This window comes from Pipra filicauda, unplaced genomic scaffold, assembly GCF_003945595.2.
Source record: "Pipra filicauda isolate LSUMZ 115617 unplaced genomic scaffold, ASM394559v2 scaffold352_size854550_pilon, whole genome shotgun sequence".
Lineage (NCBI taxonomy): Eukaryota > Metazoa > Chordata > Aves > Passeriformes > Pipridae > Pipra > Pipra filicauda.
In genome coordinates, this window is record NW_024104479.1 from 1 (window position 1) to 19,049 (window position 19,049).

The 19,049-nt window shown below is 55.7% G+C and overlaps 3 long non-coding RNA genes across 6 annotated transcripts; all 3 read right to left on the minus strand.

The window, feature by feature from the left end:
* Positions 1-8,746: 8,746 nt before the first annotated feature.
* Positions 8,747-11,359, minus strand: LOC113994066. Its single transcript, XR_005564718.1, has 3 exons — positions 11,316-11,359; positions 10,705-10,834; positions 8,747-9,133 (listed from the first exon to the last, which is right to left on the minus strand). It is a non-coding gene; the product is annotated as an uncharacterized LOC113994066 (long non-coding RNA).
* A 1,149-nt stretch (positions 11,360-12,508) lies between these two features.
* LOC114003308 lies at positions 12,509-14,314 on the minus strand. 2 transcript variants are annotated; one of them, XR_003546187.2, is made up of 3 exons: positions 14,078-14,314; positions 13,415-13,588; positions 12,509-12,549 (listed from the first exon to the last, which is right to left on the minus strand). It is a non-coding gene; the product is annotated as an uncharacterized LOC114003308 (long non-coding RNA). The 2 variants fall into 2 exon arrangements; XR_005564719.1 differs by having other exon boundaries at positions 13,415-13,646.
* A 428-nt stretch (positions 14,315-14,742) lies between these two features.
* On the minus strand, positions 14,743-18,063 carry LOC113992951. 3 transcript variants are annotated; one of them, XR_005564715.1, is made up of 4 exons: positions 16,752-16,840; positions 16,362-16,500; positions 15,867-16,099; positions 14,743-14,779 (listed from the first exon to the last, which is right to left on the minus strand). It is a non-coding gene; the product is annotated as an uncharacterized LOC113992951 (long non-coding RNA). The 3 variants fall into 3 exon arrangements; XR_005564716.1 differs by lacking the exons at positions 14,743-14,779; positions 16,752-16,840 and adding an exon at positions 17,955-18,063 and having other exon boundaries at positions 15,847-16,099; XR_005564714.1 differs by lacking the exon at positions 14,743-14,779 and having other exon boundaries at positions 15,847-16,099.
* Between the last annotated feature and the right edge of the window lie 986 nt (positions 18,064-19,049).

Consider the following 19,049-nt stretch of genomic DNA (forward strand, 5'->3'; position numbering starts at 1 on the left):
AAGCAAACCACCCCAAATTTCCAGATAAAAACACGCTGCTTCCTTAACAGGAGCACACCAAACTCATTGAAGCCAGAGAGGAAATCACAAACAAATAAAAGACCCAAAAGGATGCTTTGCACTGATACACTCTCTGGTTGATCATCCCAAAGGAGATTCTCCACAGATCAGAAGCAATTACCAATTACTTGTCCTCTGTGGAAAATTAACAACTTGAGGGGCTGGACATGTCCAGTGAGGGTTCAGGGTCTGGTGGGTCCTTTATGGCTGATCCTGACCGGCCCAGGCCAAATCCAACCACCCCCATGGCTGCTCCATCCCAGACCTGGGGCAACATTCAGACAGTTTGGAAACACTCCCCTTCCCTGCTACTCCGTCCTCCCTTACACATCCAGTGCCCAGGGAGCAAATGCCAACAGCAGGAGGAGAGAAAGGTGTCCCTCTGACTTACCCCCCCCACGGGCAGCACCAGGAGCCCCCAGCCCGGCCGGCGGGGCTGCAGCCTCTTGCCTTTGGCTGCTCCCAGCCCAGGGCACTTGGCAGAGCTGGGCTGGATCAGGGCTTTGGCCTGGCCTGGAAGAGAGGAGAACAAGGCAATTAAGGGCACTGGGCAAGTCAAAGGCTCCTGCCCTTCACCCTTCTGTTCAGTTGCTCACTAGAGAGTTTCAGCCATGAAAAATCCAGGGGGGACAAAAAATAAAATGTGGCCTTTTCCAGCATTTCCATTCCTATCTCTTTCAGGCACTAAAAGGAGGCTCACCTTTCTTACTGCATTCCTTACCCCATTAGAACAGAACCCTTTTCATTCCAAACCCCCCTTGTGAGTCAGTCCATCCTCTGCCACTGCACTTTGGACAAGGGAAGAGACACCTGGGATGCTGGAGCCCAGGAAAGGAGGGAGAGAAACCTGGCAGGGAGAGGATTCAAGGCACTCCAGAACTCAGAAATGTGTTCATGCCTTGCCAGCCCACCCCCATTCTGTGCCACCCACCTGAGCTGGGCAGGTGAGGCCAAGGCTCCCCTTCCTCCTGCCAATCACTGTCCCAGCACACGGATCCCCGGGCTGGGCAGCACTTGGAAAACTTGGGAAAGGCAGAAGGGAAATGGCACTGCCTGTCAGAAAAGGAGTGTCTGTGAACATCCCTTCTGCACCAATGGAATCCCACCCCTCTGCTCCAATAAACCCAGGGCAGGCAGGTCTCTCCAGCCCAGGGAGAGCAGGAAGGAGAACTGCAGGAACACAGGCAGGCACGGGCAGCTCTTGGCACTGATTCCCTGCAGACCTCTCTGCACTTGGGGCTCTGGGCACTTCAGTTCTAAGGAATGGGGGGGCAGCAGCCCAGGAATGCCCCTCAAAACCAGGGGCCTGGGCAGCTGGAGATCATAGGAGGGGAGTTGTGAGGGGAGACACAGAGAGAGAACAGGAATGGGGGTTGTTTGGGAACAGGCTGTGTGTCCAGCAGGGAGGGGAACTGGAAACACGGGAGGCTGGAGGAAGGCAGGGGGTGAGCACGGGCCTGCCTTGGATGGATCCTTTTTCCCTTGGCTCAGGGGCCTCAGCTCCACCCTCTCTGAGAGCAGCAGGGAACTGCTGCAGGGGAAGAGTTCATTTAGGCACAAGGCAGTGATGCAGCCACGGGGGCAGGGGAAGAGGGGAGAGGAACTGACACCAAAGTGACACCATCACCACTGAAAGGGACGTTATTGAGCTGCAGCACAAACACCTTCCCAGCAGGCCAGGGCAGGAGGTGCCCCCAGGACCACCAGCCCAGCAGCTGGGCTGGCAGGAACACCATCTTCTCAAGGGCTGGAGCCAGGGGCTGACAGCTGGGATCCAGCCTGGGGGCTGGAGAGCACTCAGGCATCAGGGCCAAGTCCTGCCCCCTCACTGCACACAGTTCAGCCCCAGCAGCAGGGGCATTCTCTGCCTCTCCCTCCACTACTCTTTGGGACCCAACAGCTCAAGGCTGTGGAATTTTAGCTCCCTAAATGTTTTACATAGTTGAGCTTCACAAGAAATGGGACACTTGTCATTATTCCTCATGCCTCCAGGGCTGCACTTCCAGGCTCCTTTGGGCACGAGGAACCCTCCAGACTGCTCCAAACCTTCACAGGACACTTGCTCTTTTTGCCACAGCTGGACCAGCTCAGTGTCCCTGCAGAAAGAGAAGACAATGATCCTTTCTGAAACCAGAACCTCCCCCCCCTTTGCTTTCCCATTCCAGGTTTGGTTCCCTACACAACTGAGGCCCTTCCAGGCCTTGCCAAGTGGCAGCCAAGGAATCCAACCCAAGAACCTGCCAGGGAGCAACATCTGTGCCACAGTAACATCATTCCAGGCCTCTCCCTGACAACCCTCCGCTTCTCCCAACAGCTCCAGTGCCAACACAACTTACCCTGAAGGCACAAAGGCTCCTTTTGGGAGCACCACGAGCCATCTGCTCTGTAGCACTAGAATTCCATCTCCTGGGCAAGATGGGAGAAGCAGAAAAGATAACCAGGCCCTTACAGGTGAATTGCAGCTGCTCTTGGATGAAGAGATGCCCCCAAGAAAGGTACTGAGTCAACACCTCACCAAAGACAGAGGAAAACAAAGAGCCACACTCCTTCTGTTGTGTTAAGGACTGAGCAAGTTGGACCTGTGTCTGAGCAGGACAGGTGCAAACCAAATGCTGGGGACTGGAACACACACCTGGCACTCCTGCAGCTCTCACAGTCACATTCCAGAGAAAACAGCCAATTGGACCCTCCCTGCTCATTCCTTAATCCCAATCCCACACTTCTTTGGCACTTGGAGCACCACTTTTATCACCCAATTGCAGCCCATTAGAGAGCTCCCTGTCTAGCAGGGACAGGGACCCCTGGGATACTCTCAGCAATGCCTGAATCCATGGCAGGGACCTTGCTTTGAGCTCCCCAGGGCCGGGCACCCCGAGGATCTCCCCGAAGAATCCTTTCGGTGCGCGCTGGAGTCCTCGGGGTGCCCCAACCCGGGGGGCACCCACAGCACTGTCCCTCCAGGGGGCCAAGTTGGTCCTAAACTGCAGGGGGATCTTGCCTGTGTCCCAGACTGGTCCGGGGATCTGAGGCCCTTCCTGAGAAAATCTCGGTGCCGGCGTGAAGGGCCAGAGATCCCTTGGAGCCACGGGAGAGCAGGCACAGAGTCCCTCCTGGGGGGCCAATTCTGCTGCCTGAAATCAGCTCTTCAGAGAGGCATTTTAAGACTCAATTTATGAGTTTTAGAAGCCAGGCATTCCTTGCTTACAACACCCTGCCATGATCCCAGCCCGACGGGTGTCCTGGCAATCAGCTCCCAAAGGGCACACGGAGGGGTCTCCACTGCAGCTGATATGGCAGCATTACAGGAGGGTTCGTTTCCCTTCCCTGCATTGCTGTTTCACATTCAGGACATTTTCCAACACTTATCACCATACACACCTACCCTTAGAAGGTTTCTGAGGGCCTTCCCAGGTCTTCTCTGTCTGGAGCCCTCAAAGTCCTCAGGGCCTGCCCGAGGAACCTCAACACAACTCACCTGCTTACACAGCAACTTGGTGCTGCTTGGCTGCTGCCTCACTTCCCTTCTTCCTTCACCTCCCTTGCTTGGTCCCTTTCAATCCCTGGGCTCAGCTCTGGGCAGTTTCCAGGCTCCATCCCACTGCAAAAAGGATTAGCCCTTGTTACATCTCAACACTCACATATCACTCCCCCTTTTTTTCCTTCACATTGGGTCACTAGGACAGTGTCTCCTTATTTAAAGCACAGTTTGACTCCTCAGTGACAACAACTGACAGCCCTGAATCCTAACATAGGCTGAGACACAAACACGGATGGGAACTCTGAAGGATCCACTTGGTTCTGCTCACCAATCAAAAGCAGCTTTCCTAACTCAAGAATAACAGATCCCAGGTCCTTTTACTGCAACTTTACCTGCTATAAATGTATCCCCCAGACCTGGAAAGGCCCTTCCCACTTCACCTGCAGGGCTGGCAGTGCCACCACTGGACACGGCCCCAGGGGCTGGGCAGGAACGGAGGGGCTGGGGCGTCCAATCCATCGGCCCAGGCGGCACCAGGAGTTCCTGCAGTTCCTGAGGGGAGAGCCTCAAGACAACAAAGGATTAGGAAGAGCATTTAAAACTTTAATATGTATATCCCCTGGAAGATGGGGAGTTGGACAAGGCCTGCTGGGGCAACAAGGACACACTCAAGGCTGTCTATTCAAAGGATCTACCAGCACTCAGAAGCTGTCACTGTCCTTCTGTCAGGGGGAACTCAGCAAACTCTCTTTGCCAAGAGCCTCCAGCAGGATTTCTAGCTTTTGGGGCTCTCTTTTAACTATTTTTCCCATCACTGTAGCTGGGACTGTCACCTGCCCTACAGGGGGAACAGCCCACAAAGTTCACTTGCAGGGATGCCATTAACTCAAAGTCCCTTCTCAGGGGGTCACTGCACACCTTGGCCTTTCTTTGCCCTCCCCACCAAAGATGCTTCCAACACTTCTGAGACATCTGGCAGACCCAGAGCTCTCCTCAGGGAAGGCTTCAGCTGTTTAAAGGCTGCCCTTGCACCATCTAGCCAAGGCAGCAAATGCTTACAGGCTCTTGGAAAAGTTGCCATAACAGTCTTACCACACATGCAGAGGGAGCAATCCAGAGTCCAGCCCGTCCCACCATTCCCAGCAAGGCAGTTCAGGGGCTGCCTGGGGCTCAGGGAGGAGTCACGGGGCTTCTTTTCTTCCTTCCTGCTTTCCAGATTTTCTCCTGCAAAAGCAAAGCTTTCTTGGCTTTCCTTGCTCAAGGACATGCAGCCAAGGCCATCTTTGCAATCTAATCCTGGAAACTGCTCCAGGTTGTCATTTCAGGGGTTCTCTCAGGTCCTGCACTAATCAATCCCCTTGGCCATTGGTTTCCTTGGCAGGTTCTTGAACTCACCTTCTACAAGCAAACCAGGAGGAGCAAATTCAGCTGTTCCTGCAACCAATCCAGTCTGGCATTCTGATTTTAAAGGATACTGGCTTGGCCTTACCAGGAGAGATCCCACACCAGGGGTAATACCTACAGGTTCTGCCCTCTTCCACTCTCCTGCAGTTCCACTGGCCCACACCACAGGAACAGCTGCAGCTGCCACTTCAGTCGGGGCCTTGCTGCTGACAGGAGTTATTCCCTGCACAACAAGAGCTGCTGCTTGGACACATTGAGTTTCAGCAATTACAGTGTCAATATTCCCATTTTCAATTCCATTTCTGCCTCAACTTTTACACTCCATGTCTTCCTAGCACAGGTTTGGGTGAGTTTGGCAAACAGACAAACTGAGGAATCACCCAATGTTTTCCCAGTTTAACCCCTGTCACACCAATCACCTGAACACTGCCAGTCCTTCATTCTCCCTCTCTTGTGTTAAGGACTGAGGAAGTTGGACCTGTGTCTGAGCAGGACAGGTGCAAACCAAATGCTGGGGACTGGAACACACACCTGGCACTCCTGCAGCTCTCACAGTCACATTCCAGAGAAAACAGCCAATTGGACCCTCCCTGCTCATTTCTTCATCCCAATCCCACACTTCTTTGGCACTTGGAGCACCACTTTTATCACCCAATTGCAGCCCATTAGAGAGCTCCATGTCTAGCAGGGACAGGGACCCCTGGGATACTCTCAGCAATGCCTGAATCCATGGCAGGGACCTTGCTTTGAGCTCCCCAGGGCCGGGCACCCCGAGGATCTCCCCGAAGAATCCTTTCGGTGCGCGCTGGAGTCCTCGGGGTGCCCCAACCCGGGGGGCACCCACAGCACTGTCCCTCCAGGGGGCCAAGTTGGTCCTAAACTGCAGGGGGATCTTGCCTGTGTCCCAGACTGGTCCGGGGATCTGAGGCCCTTCCCGAGAAAATCTCGGTGCCGGCGTGAAGGGCCAGAGATCCCTTGGAGCCACGGGAGAGCAGGCACAGAGTCCCTCCTGGGGGGCAATTCTGCTGCCTGAAATCAGCTCTTCAGAGAAGCCTCTAAGACTCAGCTGGTGAGTTTTCCAAGCCAGGCATTCCTTGCTTACAACACCCTGCCATGATCCCAGCCCCATGGGGGTCCTGGCAATCAGCCCCCAAAGGGCACACGGAGGGGTCTCCACTGCAGCTCATGGGAGGGGTCACCATTACAGGAGGGTTCATTTTCCTTCCCTGCATTCCTGTTCCACATTCAGGACATTCCCAACACCTGATCCCACATACACAAACCCTTATAAGGTCTCTGAGGGGCTCCATCGGGGGTCTCTGGTGGTCACCTGTGCCTGCAGCCCCCAAAGTTCTCAGTGACCACCTTAGCAACTTCAACACAACTCACCTGGTTGTAGAGGAGCTTGGTGCTGCTTGGCTGCTGCCTCAGTTCCCTTCTTCATTCTTTCTTGCCTTTGCTTGCTCAGTCCCTTGAAGTTCCTTGGCTCAGCTCCAAGCAGTTTCTAGGGAACATCCCACTGCAAAAACTACCAGTTCTTGGTACATCTCCAAACTCAGATATCAGGGAGTGAGGCAGAAATCAACTAATTCAGGGCACTGCCTACAAATATTGGGACAAAAATACCATAACATTCCATGGCCTCCCTTGGCAAATCAACCCCAAACAGCTCAGACACAAACAATACCCTGCACACCACAACAATCTGGCACTGCTGGTTCAACCCGGCCAAGTCAGTTGGGAAATGACACAAGGTCAACTTTCTTCCAAGTTTCAGTTATGATACAACAATCAGGGAGATCACAGACTCCCCTGGACAGTTTTACTCTGAGGAAAGAAGCAAACCAAAGCCATCCCCAGGGCTGCAATAGCTCAGGCTCCCAAAAAGGCTCAGGGGCTTCAGGTTTCTGAGGGGCTTCACCGAGGGCCTTCCCAGGTCTGCTCTGTCTGGAGCCCTCCAAGTCCTCAGGGCCTGCCTGAGGAACCTCAGCACAACTCACCTGCTTACACAGCAACTTGGTGCTGCTTGGCTGCTGCCTCACTTCCCTTCTTCCTTCTTTCTTCACCTCCCTTGCTTGGTCCCTTTCAATCCCTGGGCTCAGCTCTGTGCAGTTTCCAGGCTCCATCCCACTGCAAAAAGGATTAGCCCTTGTTACATCTCAACACTCACATATCATTCCCCCTTTTGCCTTGACACTGGGCCATCAGGCCAGGGTCTCCTTATTTAAAGCACAGTTTGACTCCTCAGTGACAACAACTGACAGCCCTGAATCCTAACACAGGCTGAGACACAAACACGGATGGGAACTCTGAAGGATCCACTTGGTTCTGCTCACCAACCAAAAGGAGCTTTCTGAACTCAAGGAGAACAGACCCCAGGTCCTTTTACTGCAACTTTACCTGCTATCAATGTGACCCACAAGACCTGCAAAGGCCCTTCCCACTTCCCCTGCAGGGCTGGCAGTGCCACCACTGGACACGGCCCCAGGGGCTGGGCAGGAACGGAGGGGCTGGGGCGTCCAATCCATCGGCCCAGGCGGCACCAGGAGTTCCTGCAGTTCCTCAGGGGAGAGCCTCAAGACAACAAAGGATTAGGAAGAGCATTTCAAACTTCAATATCTATATCCCCTGGAAGATGGGGAGTTGGACAAGGCCTGCTGGGGCAACAAGGACACACTCAAGGCTGTCTATTCAAAGGATCTACCAGCACTCAAAAGCTGTCACTGTCCTTCTGTCAGGGGGAACTCAGCAAACTCTCTTTGCCAAGAGCCTCCAGGAGGATTTCCAGCTTTTGGGGCTCCCTTTTAATTATTTTTCCCATCACTGTAGCTGGGACTATCACCTGCCCTGCAGGGGGAACAGCCCACAAAGTTCACTTGGCAGGGATGCCATTAACTCAAAGTCCCTTCTCAGGGGGTCACTGCACACCTTGGCCTTTCTTTGCCCTCCCCACCAAAGATGCTTCCAACACTTCTGACACATCTGGCACACCCAGAGCTCTCCTCAGGGAAGGCTTCAGCTGCTTAAAGGCTGCCCTTGCACCATCTAGCCAAGGCAGCAAATGCTTACAGGCTGTTGGAAAAGTTGCCATAACAGTCTTACCACACATGCAGAGGGAGCAATCCAGAGTCCAGCCCGTCCCACCATTCCCAGGGAGGCAGTTCAGGGGCTGCCTGGGGCTCAGGGAGGAGTCACGGGGCTTCTCTTCTTCCTTCCTGCTTTCCCCATTTTCTCCTGCAAAAGCAAAGGTTTCTTGGCTTTCCTTGCTCAAGGACATGCAGCAAAGGCCATCTTTGCAATCTAATCCTGGAAACTACTCCAGGTTGTCATTTCAGGGACTTCTCTCAGGTCCTGCACTAATCAATCCCCTTGGCCATTGGTTTCCTTGGCAGGTTCTGGCATTCACCTTCTACAAGCAAACCAGGAGGAGCAAATTCAGCTGTTCCTGCAACCAATCCAAGCTGCCATTCTGATTTTAAAGGATACTGGCTTGGCCCTATGTGGCAGTTTGAGGCACATTAGAAATGTAAAATCCAATTTGCAGGCCTCGCCCCACCCTTCACACAATTTATCCAAACACCGGAGAGAAACTTTCAGACCAGAGGCTTCTGTAGGGGAAGGGGGAAGTATATACATTTATTTACACAAACAAATACTATATAAACTGAAGGCAACTATATATATATATATATATTACATTTCTGTCACTCAGTCCTTTCAAGCCCCTCCTTTTAACTACTTTAGTCCAGGAGCAGCTTTTCAAGGCTGATACCTAACACAGTCTTTTGCTGTGGGAGTGTTCTGGGCTCCTGAGCGCTCCCCCCTCCCCAAGTTCCAGTTGGTTGTTCAGTTTCTCTCCTCACCAACTCCAAGAAGACAGCTGTGAGTCCTTGCTCTTCTGCTGCTGGTGATCTCTCCCTCTGGGGGTCTCCCCTTGGTCCAGGGGCTGCTGCAGTGCAGCTTATCCAGGTCCCCGGCCTGGAATCTTCCTTCCTCCACAGCAGTTCTCGGCTGCCCCCGCTCAGCTTTGGCAGCAGCTCCCCAGCTCTGGGCTCGGCTCCAATTCCACCTGGGACTCTTCCCCGAGCGCCGGGCCTACCTCCACGGCCCAGTCTCCTGGCTCAGCTTCAGTGGTGAGCCTCTCCTGCACCTACAGTGCAGGGAAAGGAAGAGCCCCCCTCTACAGCTTCCCTGCAGAAAAGGAGGGGGGAGAGAGGGCTTGGCTGCAGAGCCTGCCTCTCTCCTCTTCCCTCAGGGGCTGTGAATCTCTTCCTTCACAGCACACACTCCAAATGCTGCCACTTAACTCTGCCCCAAGCAGAGTTGGGGGGGCTGCAGGGCCCCCCTCTTCCCCCCGGAGGGTGAGAGAGAGAGAGCCCAGCCACCTCCTGGCCTTCAACACCTACACACAGCAGACACCAACAGCAAAACAACCAAGACAGGACTGCCAACAGCTTCCCGTGCTGTGCTCTATGATTTTGAGCAGAAGCAAACAACATGAGTGGTGACTGGCTCTCCAGGGAACACTGCCCTGGCACCCAAACACCTCTGAGCCTCTCAAACTCTCAAGGGGAACCAATTTCAAACTATGACACCTGCAAAACAAGAGCTGCTGCTTGGACACGTTTAGTTACAGCTATTAGAGTGTCAATAGCTCCAGTTTTCAATTTCATTTCTGACTCAACTTTCCCAGTCCATCTCTTCCTAGCACAGGTTTGGGGGAGTTTGGCAAACAGACAAACTGAGGAATCACCCAATGTTTTCCCAGTTTGACCCCTGTCACACCAATCACCTGAACACTGCCAGTCCTTCATTCTCCCTCTCTTGGGTTAAGGACTGAGCAAGTTGGACCTGTGTCTGAGCAGGACAGGTGCAAACCAAATGCTGGGGACTGGAACACACACCTGGCACTCCTGCAGCTCTCACAGTCACATTCCAGAGAAAACAGCCAATTGGACCCTCCCTGCTCATTCCTTAATCCCAATCCCACACTTCTTTGGCACTTGGAGCACCACTTTTATCACCCAATTGCAGCCCATTAGAGAGCTCCATGTCTAGCAGGGACAGGGACCCCTGGGATACTCTCAGCAATGCCTGAATCCATGGCAGGGACCTTGCTTTGAGCTCCCCAGGGCCGGGCACCCCGAGGATCTCCCCGAAGAATCCTTTCGGTGCGCGCTGGAGTCCTCGGGGTGTCCCAACCCGGGGGGCACCCACAGCACTGTCCCTACAGGGGGCCAAGTTGGTCCTAAACTGCAGGGGGATCTTGCCTGTGTCCCAGACTGGTCCGGGGATCTGAGGCCCTTCCCGAGAAAATCTCGGTGCCGGCGTGAAGGGCCAGAGATCCCTTGGAGCCACGGGAGAGCAGGCACAGAGTCCCTCCTGGGGGCCAATTCTGCTGCCTGAACTCAGCTCTTCAGAGAAGCCTCTAAGGCTCAGCTGGGGAGTTTTCCAAGCCAGGCATTCCTTGCTTACAACACCCTGCCATGATCCCAGCCCCACGGGGGTCCTGGCAATCCGCTCCCAAAGGGCACACGGAGGGGTCTCCACTGTAGCTGATGGGAGGGGTCAGCATTACAGGAGGGTTCGTTTTCCTTCCCTGCATTCCTGTTCCACATTCAGGACATTCCCAACACCTGTTCCCACATACACAAACCCTTATAAGGTCTCTGAGGGGCTCCATCGGGGGTCTCTGGTGGTCACCTGTGCCTGCAGCCCCCAAAGTTCTCAGTGACCACCTTAGCAACTTCAACACAACTCACCTGGTTGTAGAGGAGCTTGGTGCTGCTTGGCTGCTGCCTCAGTTCCCTTCTTCATTCTTTCTTGCCTTTGCTTGCTCAGTCCCTTGAAGTTCCTTGGCTCAGCTCCAAGCAGTTTCTAGGGAACATCCCACTGCAAAAACTACCAGTTCTTGGTACATCTCCAAACTCAGATATCAGGGAGTGAGGCAGAAATCAACTAATTCAGGGCACTGCCTACAAATATTGGGACAAAAATACCATAACATTCCATGGCCTCCCTTGGCAAATCAACCCCAAACTGCTCAGACACAAACAATAACCTGCACACCACAACAATCTGGCACTGCTGGTTCAACCCGGCCAAGTCAGTTGGGAAATGACACAAGGTCAACTTTCTTCCAAGTTTCAGTTATGATACAACAATCAGGGAGATCACAGACTCCCCTGGACAGTTTTACTCTGAGGAGAGAAGGAAACCAAAGCCATCCCCAGGGCTGCAATAGCTCAGGCTCACAAAGAGACCCAGGGGCTTCAGGTTTCTGAGGGGCTTCACCGAGGGCCTTCCCAGGTCTGCTCTGTCTGGAGCCCTCAAAGTCCTCAGGGCCTGCCTGAGGAACCTCAGCACAACTCACCTGCTTACACAGCAACTTGGTGCTGCTTGGCTGCTGCCTCACTTCCCTTCTTCCTTCTTTCTTCACCTCCCTTGCTTGGTCCCTTTCAATCCCTGGGCTCAGCTCTGGGCACTTTCCAGGCTCCATCCCACTGCAAAAAGGATTAGCCCTTGTTACATCTCAACACTCAGATATCATTCCCCCTTTTGCCTTGACACTGGGCCATCAGGCCAGGGTCTCCTTATTTCAAGCACAGTTTGACTCCTCAGTGACAACAACTGACAGCCCTGAATCCTAACACAGGCTGAGACACAAACACGGGTGGGAACTCTGAAGGATCCACTTGGTTCTGCTCACCAACCAAAAGGAGCTTTCTGAACTCAAGGAGAACAGACCCCAGGTCCTTTTACTGCAATTTTACCTGCTATCAATGTGACCCACAGGACCTGCAAAGGCCCTTCCCACTTCCCCTGCAGGGCTGGCAGTGCCACCACTGGACACGGCCCCAGGGGCTGGGCAGGAACGGAGGGGCTGGGGCGTCCAATCCATCGGCCCAGGCGGCACCAGGAGTTCCTGCAGTTCCTGAGGGGAGAGCCTCAAGACAACAAAGGATTAGGAAGAGCATTTCAAACTTCAATATGTATATCTCCTGCAAGATGGGGAGTTGGACAAGGCCTGCTGGGGCAACAAGGACACACTCAAGGCTGTCTATTCAAAGGATCTACCAGCACTCAAAAGCTGTCACTGTCCTTCTGTCAGGGGGAACTCAGCAAACTCTCTTTGCCAAGAGCCTCCAGGAGGATTTCCAGCTTTTGGGGCTCCCTTTTAATTATTTTTCCCATCACTGTAGCTGGGACTATCACCTGCCCTGCAGGGGGAACAGCCCACAAAGTTCACTTGGCAGGGATGCCATTAACTCAAAGTCCCTTCTCAGGGGGTCACTGCACACCTTGGCCTTTCTTTGCCCTCCCCACCAAAGATGCTTCCAACACTTCTGAGACATCTGGCAGACCCAGAGCTCTCCTCAGGGAAGGCTTCAGCTGCTTAAAGGCTGCCCTTGCACCATCTAGCCAAGGCAGCAAATGCTTACAGGCTCTTGGAAAAGTTGCCCTAACAGTCTTACCACACATGCAGAGGGAGCAATCCAGAGTCCAGCCCGTCCCACCATTCCCAGGGAGGCAGTTCAGGGGCTGTCTGGGGCTCAGGGAGGAGTCACGGGGCTTCTCTTCTTCCTGCCCGCTTGCCCCAGTTTCTCCTGCAAAAGCAAAGCTTTCTTGGCTTTCCTTGCTCAAGGAGAGGCAGCCAAGGCCATCTTTGCAATCTAATCCTGGAAACTACTCCAGGTTGTCATTTCAGGGGGTTCTCTCAGGTCCTGCACTAATCAATGCCCTTGGCCAGTGGTTTCCTTGGCAGGTTCTGGCATTCACCTTCTACAAGCAAACCAGGAGGAGCAAATTCAGCTGTTCCTGCAACCAATCCAGGCTGGCATTCTGATTTTAAAGGATACTGGCTTTGCCTTACCAGGAGAGATCCCACACCAGGGGTAATACCTACAGGTTCTGCCCTCTTCCACTCTCCTGCAGTTCCACTGGCCCACACCACAGGAACAGCTGCAGCTGCCACTTCAGTCGGGGCCTTGCTGCTGACAGGAGTTATTCCCTGCACAACAAGAGCTGCTGCTTGGACACATTGAGTTTCAGCAATTACAGTGTCAATATTCCCATTTTCAATTTCATTTCTGCCTCAACTTTTCCAGTCCATCTCTTCCTAGCACAGGTTTGGGTGAGTTTGGCAAATAGAGAAACTGAGGAACTACCCAGTGTTTTCCAGTTTAACCCCTTTCACACCAATCACCTTAACAGTGCCAGTCCTTCATTCTCCCTCTGTTGTGTTAAGGACTGAGGAAGTTGGACCTGTGTCTGAGCAGGACAGGTGCAAACCAAATGCTGGGGACTGGAACACACACCTGGCACTCCTGCAGCTCTCACAGTCACATTCCAGAGAAAACAGCCAATTGTACCATCACTGCTCATTTCTTCTGTGCCACAGCAACATCATTCCAGGCCTCTCCCTACCAACCTTCCGCCTCTCCCAACAGCTCCAGTGGCAACACAACTTACCCTGAAGGCACAAAGGCTCCTTTTGGGAGCACCACGAGCCATCTAGACTCTAGCACTGGAATTCCATCTCCTGGACAAGCTGGGAGAAGCAGGGAAGAAAACCAGGACCTTCCAGGTGAACTGGGGGCACCTCTTCATCCAACAGCAGCTCCAATAAAGGTACTGAGTCAACACCTCACCAAAGACACAGGAAAACAAGTGCCAACACCTTGACAATCACTCCAGTTTTCAACTGATAAAAGCAACACTAAAGAAAAGCTTTTCAGACACTTGGGAAGAGTCCATCCCACTTTAACCAGTTTGTGGGACTCGTTCCCAGCCTCCTGAGCTTCATTTCCCACCTCACTGGGGCTGCAGTACACCTGGTTCTACACACACACACAGGGAGCTGCTGCTCCTGCATTCCAGTCTCCTGGTTCCCCTTGCAACTCCTCCAGCTGTTTGCCCAGCTCTCCAGTGCCCATTCCTTTGCCCACTGCACTTGGTCACAGCCCCAGGGCTCCCAGGGCCACCCTGGGCTCTCCCCTGCCCTGACACTCAGGGCCCTTTCCCAGCCTGACTCCATCCAGCACTGACACAGCTGCTGCACCTGCAATTCTCCTGCTCCTGCCCTCCCTCTGCCTGCAAAACACCCCTGCCAGCTCCTGCACCCCCACCTCTTACCTCCCAGACAACAGGAACTGCATCCTCCTGGATCCTCCAGCTGGATGCTGCTGGCTCTGGGCAGCTCCCACCCTTCAGCAGGGGATGCCAAAGGCAGCTCTGGGGACTGTCCCGAGGGCAGGGACACCCACTGTGGCTCACACCAACACTCAGCCATCTCAGGCCTGGGCTCTTCTGCCTGCAGGGCAACAAACAGCCAAGCAGGGACACTGGGACACTCCAAGGAAACAGGGACAACACGCTCAGCAGCCTGGCACACCACAGCCCCCAGACCTGCCCAGGCTCCAGCTGCTGCACAGACCTGTGGCCACACAGGACCCAAACCCACCCCCAGCACAGACAACCCTGGGCAGGTCAAGCTGCTCATTCCCCACCACAATCAAACATCCAGTGCCACTGTCTGTCAGCCCCTGCTCCCAGCAATCAATCATCTTTCCCATTTGCTTTCTCTACAGGTCCTTGCATTCACCTTCTACTATCAAACCATGAGGAGCAAACTCGGCTCTTACCTGGAACCAATCCAGCTTGGCTTCCTAATTTTAAAGGATACTGACTTTGCCTTACCAGTACAGACTCTGGCTTAGGGGTAATACCTACAGGTTCTGCCCTCTTCCACTCTCCTGCAGTTCCACTGGCCCACACCACAGGAACAACTGCTGCTGCCACTTCAGTCGGGGCCTTGCTGCTGACAGGAGTTATTCCCTGCACAACAAGAGCTGCTGCTTGGACACATTGAGTTTCAGCAATTACAGTGTCAATATTCCCATTTTCAATTCCATTTCTGCCTCAACTTTTACACTCCATGTCTTCCTAGCACAGGTTTGGGTAAGTTTGGCAAACAGACAAACTGAGGAATCACCCAATGTTTTCCAGTTTGACCCCTGTCACACCAATCACCTGAACACTGCCAGTCCTTCATTCTCCCTCTCTTGGGTTAAGGACTGAGGAAGTTGGACCTGTGTCTGACCAGGACAGGTGCAAACCAAATGCTGGGGACTGGAACACACACCTGGCACTCCTGCAGCTCTTACCATTACATTCAAGAGAAAACAGCCAATTGGACCATCACTGCTCGTTTCTTAATCCCAATCCCACACTTCCTTTGCACTTGGAGCACCACTTTTATCACCCAATTGCAGCCCATTAGAGAGCTCCATGTCTAGCAGGGACAGGGACCCCTGGGATACTCTCAGCAATGCCTGAATCCATGGCAGGGACCTTGCTTTGAGCTCCCCAGGGCCGGGCACCCCGAGGATCTCCCCGAATAATCCTTTCGGTGCGCGCTGGAGTCCTCGGGGTGCCCCAACCCGGGGGGCACCCACAGCACTGTCCCTCCAGGGGGCCAAGTTGGTCCTAAACTGCAGGGGGATCTTGCCTGTGTCCCAGACTGGTCCGGGGATCTGAGGCCCTTCCCGAGAAAATCTCGGTGCCGGCGTGAAGGGCCAGAGATCCCTTGGAGCCACGGGAGAGCAGGCACAGAGTCCCGCCTGGGGGGCAATTCTGCTGCCTGAAATCAGCTCTTCAGAGAAACCTCTAAGACTCAGCTGGTGAGTTTTAGAAGCCAGGTATTCCTACACACCGTAAGATATTTTAAGAGCTTACTGACTGAAAACACATAAGGCTTTTATCATGGACATCTGAACTTTCACAGACAGCTCCTTTCCCCTTTCAGTACAAAATTATTTTCATTATATCATTTAATAAGAAGTGCCCAGGAACCCCAGACCATGCTTTCCAGAACAGAAAATAAACAGAGGGAAGGACAAGTGTAACACACTCCAGAACAGACCTGACTTCAGTTTTACTCATTGTGTTCAAATACAGCAGACAAAAACTTCAGCAGGAGAGTGCTGGCACATTCCCAATGCTATCTTGAAAGTCCATCCTACAGCTGCAGTAGGCAAGTTGGAGTCATAGAAGTCCCTTGTTCCTGCAGATGCCTGGGGATCCTCTCCATCCGCCTCGTGCTCTCCCAACAGGAGAAAGGGGGACCTCAGGGACACGGTGGCACTCGACATCCTGCTGAGAGAGCAAGGAAACCTTTTTTTACTAGAGAGCACAGCAACCCCCCTGTCCTTGCAAACTGCCTCCCTGCCAACAAGGAACCAGTTCTCCTGGACATTTCTCCAACACTCACGGTCTTTTGAAGCTGCTCTCGTGGCACCAAACCTGCTCGGGGTCTCTCCCAGCTGTTGGCTCTCCGTGGAGTTAACAGGCACACACTCCATTCCCTCCTCCCCCAGCCAAACCCAATTCTCACCGGCAGGACGGGCCCTGCCCTTACCTGTCCAAGCTCCCAGCTCGGCACAGCCGTGGGGACAGAGCAGCTTCCCAAGGCAGCTCCCGCCCGGCAGGAAGCACAACTCGCCACACTCCACCAGCCGCTGGGCACGGACCTGAGCTGAGCCCCAGGGAGGGCACGGCTGGACAGAGAAGGAGCAAAGAGCATTAATGCAGCACCAAGAAACTCAGTGAGACCAGTCTTTGCCTCCTAACCCTGCACAGGGAAAGGCTTTGGAATTCCGAGGCAAACCCTGAGACACCCAGAGAGCAACAGCCCCGCAGCGCTGCCACGGCCCCCCCCGGTGGCACCCGGCAGGTAACGGGCTTACCCGGCCCCCGCTGCCCAGCACAAGGCGCCCCTAACCGCCCCCCGGCTCCCCCGGTCACAAACCCAGCGGCCAAGGCGCTCTCCCCTCCGCAGCCCGGGCAGCAGCGGGGCCGCACCCTCAGCCCTCACACACAACCGCCCGCACCTGCCCCGCCGGCCCTTTATACTGCGGGCCGGCAGCGCTGCCCAATCAGCGCTCGAGCGCCTCCGCCCAATCCCAGCCCGCCCGGCCCTGCGGCCCCGCCCCGCCCGCTCAGCCCGGCCCCCCCCCTCGGCGCGGCCTCGCCCCCCGTTCCCTCAGCGCGGCTCCCGCCGCCGCCGCAGCCCCGGCGGGCGCTGCTGGGGCCGGGGAAGGGCGGGTGGGAGCTCCGCGGTCACGGCCCGGCCGGGAGCTCTCCCGGGACAAGGGGAGCGGGGCGGGCAGCGGGAACGGCGGCGTTCTTCGGGACGGGCAGGGCGGGGCCGGGCGGACGGCGCGAGCCAGGGGGCGGTAGAGGGGCGCGGGCCGGGACCGGGGTCGGGGGCGGGCCGGACGTGCCTGGGGGCGGGCCCCTGGGGACGGGCAGGGCGGGGCCGGCGCGAGCCGGGGGGCGGGCCTGGGCGAGTCTAGGGGCGGGGCCGGCGCGATCCCGCGTCGCTTCGCTCTGGGCTCTGGGGCCGTTCCGGGCTGGTTTTGGGTGCGGGTTTTGGGGCACTGCGCACACCCTGCCCTGGTCACAGCCCCGCCCCAGCTCGCTGCACTCCCCGCACCCCTCGCTCAGCTCCGCGGGGATTTGTGCCTCCTCTGAAGGTGGCAAATGTCCGCAAAGCCAGTCGGGAAGCCAGAGAGCTGCAGCCCCCGGGCCCCGCCGCGGCTTCCCCGCCCTCCCCCGGCCCCTCCCGCCCGTCCCGCCCCGCCGCGCCGCTCCCGCTGCCGCCCTCGAACCCAAGGAACGACCCCCGTGCCCCCAGCACAGGCCGGTCCCTCCCCGGCAGCCTCGGCAGCGCCGGGAGCGGCCGCAGCCCCCAACGCCGGGCGGGGCCGCGCGGGGCGGGGGCGGGTCCCGCGGCTGCGACCCCGCGGGGAAGGGACCCCCGGGCCGGCCCCGTCCGGCACCGCCGCTGGCCCTGATCGGGCACCGCCCCTCGCGCACAGTTTTAACATTAGAGAGCCAAGTTTAATCCAGAGCCTGCAAGCTCCCAAGTGCAGGGCATGGCCACAGACTTGTTATTTTTCTCTTTTTAATGACCGCGTTGCCAAAGTGGGGGAAACACAATCAGCATTACCTAAACAGCATCACAGCATCTCCAGGGCACGGAGGGACCGCCGAGAGGGGGCTGCCCTCGCCGGTGCCTGCTGCCGCCCACGAACCTGCCGCCCGCGCCCTACGCCGCCGATCGCCCCGCCCTGTCCCCACAACGGGAAGCGGCGCGGCGAGACGGCGCTGCGGGCGCGGGGCGGGGATCCGGGTCGGGGCGGAGGTCAGGGGACAGGTAGGACGCCTCTCTGAAGCAAGGGGGCCTCTCACCGCCGTCTTTAGTGTGGTTTCGACTAAGTTCCGGTCCTGGCGGCGCCATCTTTACTGTGGGTTAGGGACGAACTTCCGGGCTGGGGTCGCCATCTTTTTGTACGGCCTTGGAGGACTTCCGGTCCTGGCGCCGCCATCTTTCTTTCTGGGCAGCCTCGGACGACTTTCGGTCCGAGAGGGCGCCATCTTTGGTGGTGCGCCGTCGAAAACAGTCCGGTCGGTCTCTACTTCCGGTACCCGACTTTATCCGAATTAGCGTCTCTCGCTAATTTCTGCGCTTTCGCCCCAAAAATCTTCACGTTATTCCCCCCACGCACACTCTGGGAGAGACGGAAGACCACAAGTCCCGCCGTTCCGCCGGAATCGGCTCTTAAATTGAGCGGGGAGCGCTGCAGCGGCACGAGAACCACTGCGCATGCGTCGCCGGTCCCCCTCCCGGCCGCCCTTAATTACCGCGTGATCGCCGGCGTCTTGCCAAGGACTGCGCATGCGCCGGCGTCGCCACCTTGGCTCCCCCCCCCCGACGTTCCGGCTCCCCTCTCTCACTGCGCGCGCCTCGCCCGCTGTTCCGGGGCCCCTCCCTGACGTTTCGCGGCTCCCCCTCCGCTTTTGCGGCTCCCTGGGGTTCCCCCACCCACGTTTTGGGGTCCCCTTCTCACAGTTTAGGGGTGACCCCCAAGTTACGGGGCGGAGGGCGGGGCCGGGGGGGCGGGGAGTAAACGGGGCACCCAAGAAGGGGTTTTTTTTCTCTTTTATTTAATTTTATTTCCTTTTTAGTTTTCTTGCCTTTTTTTAAATGTTCTTTTCTATTTTTTCTTTATTTCGTTTATTTTTTGTTCTCTTTATTTTTCAT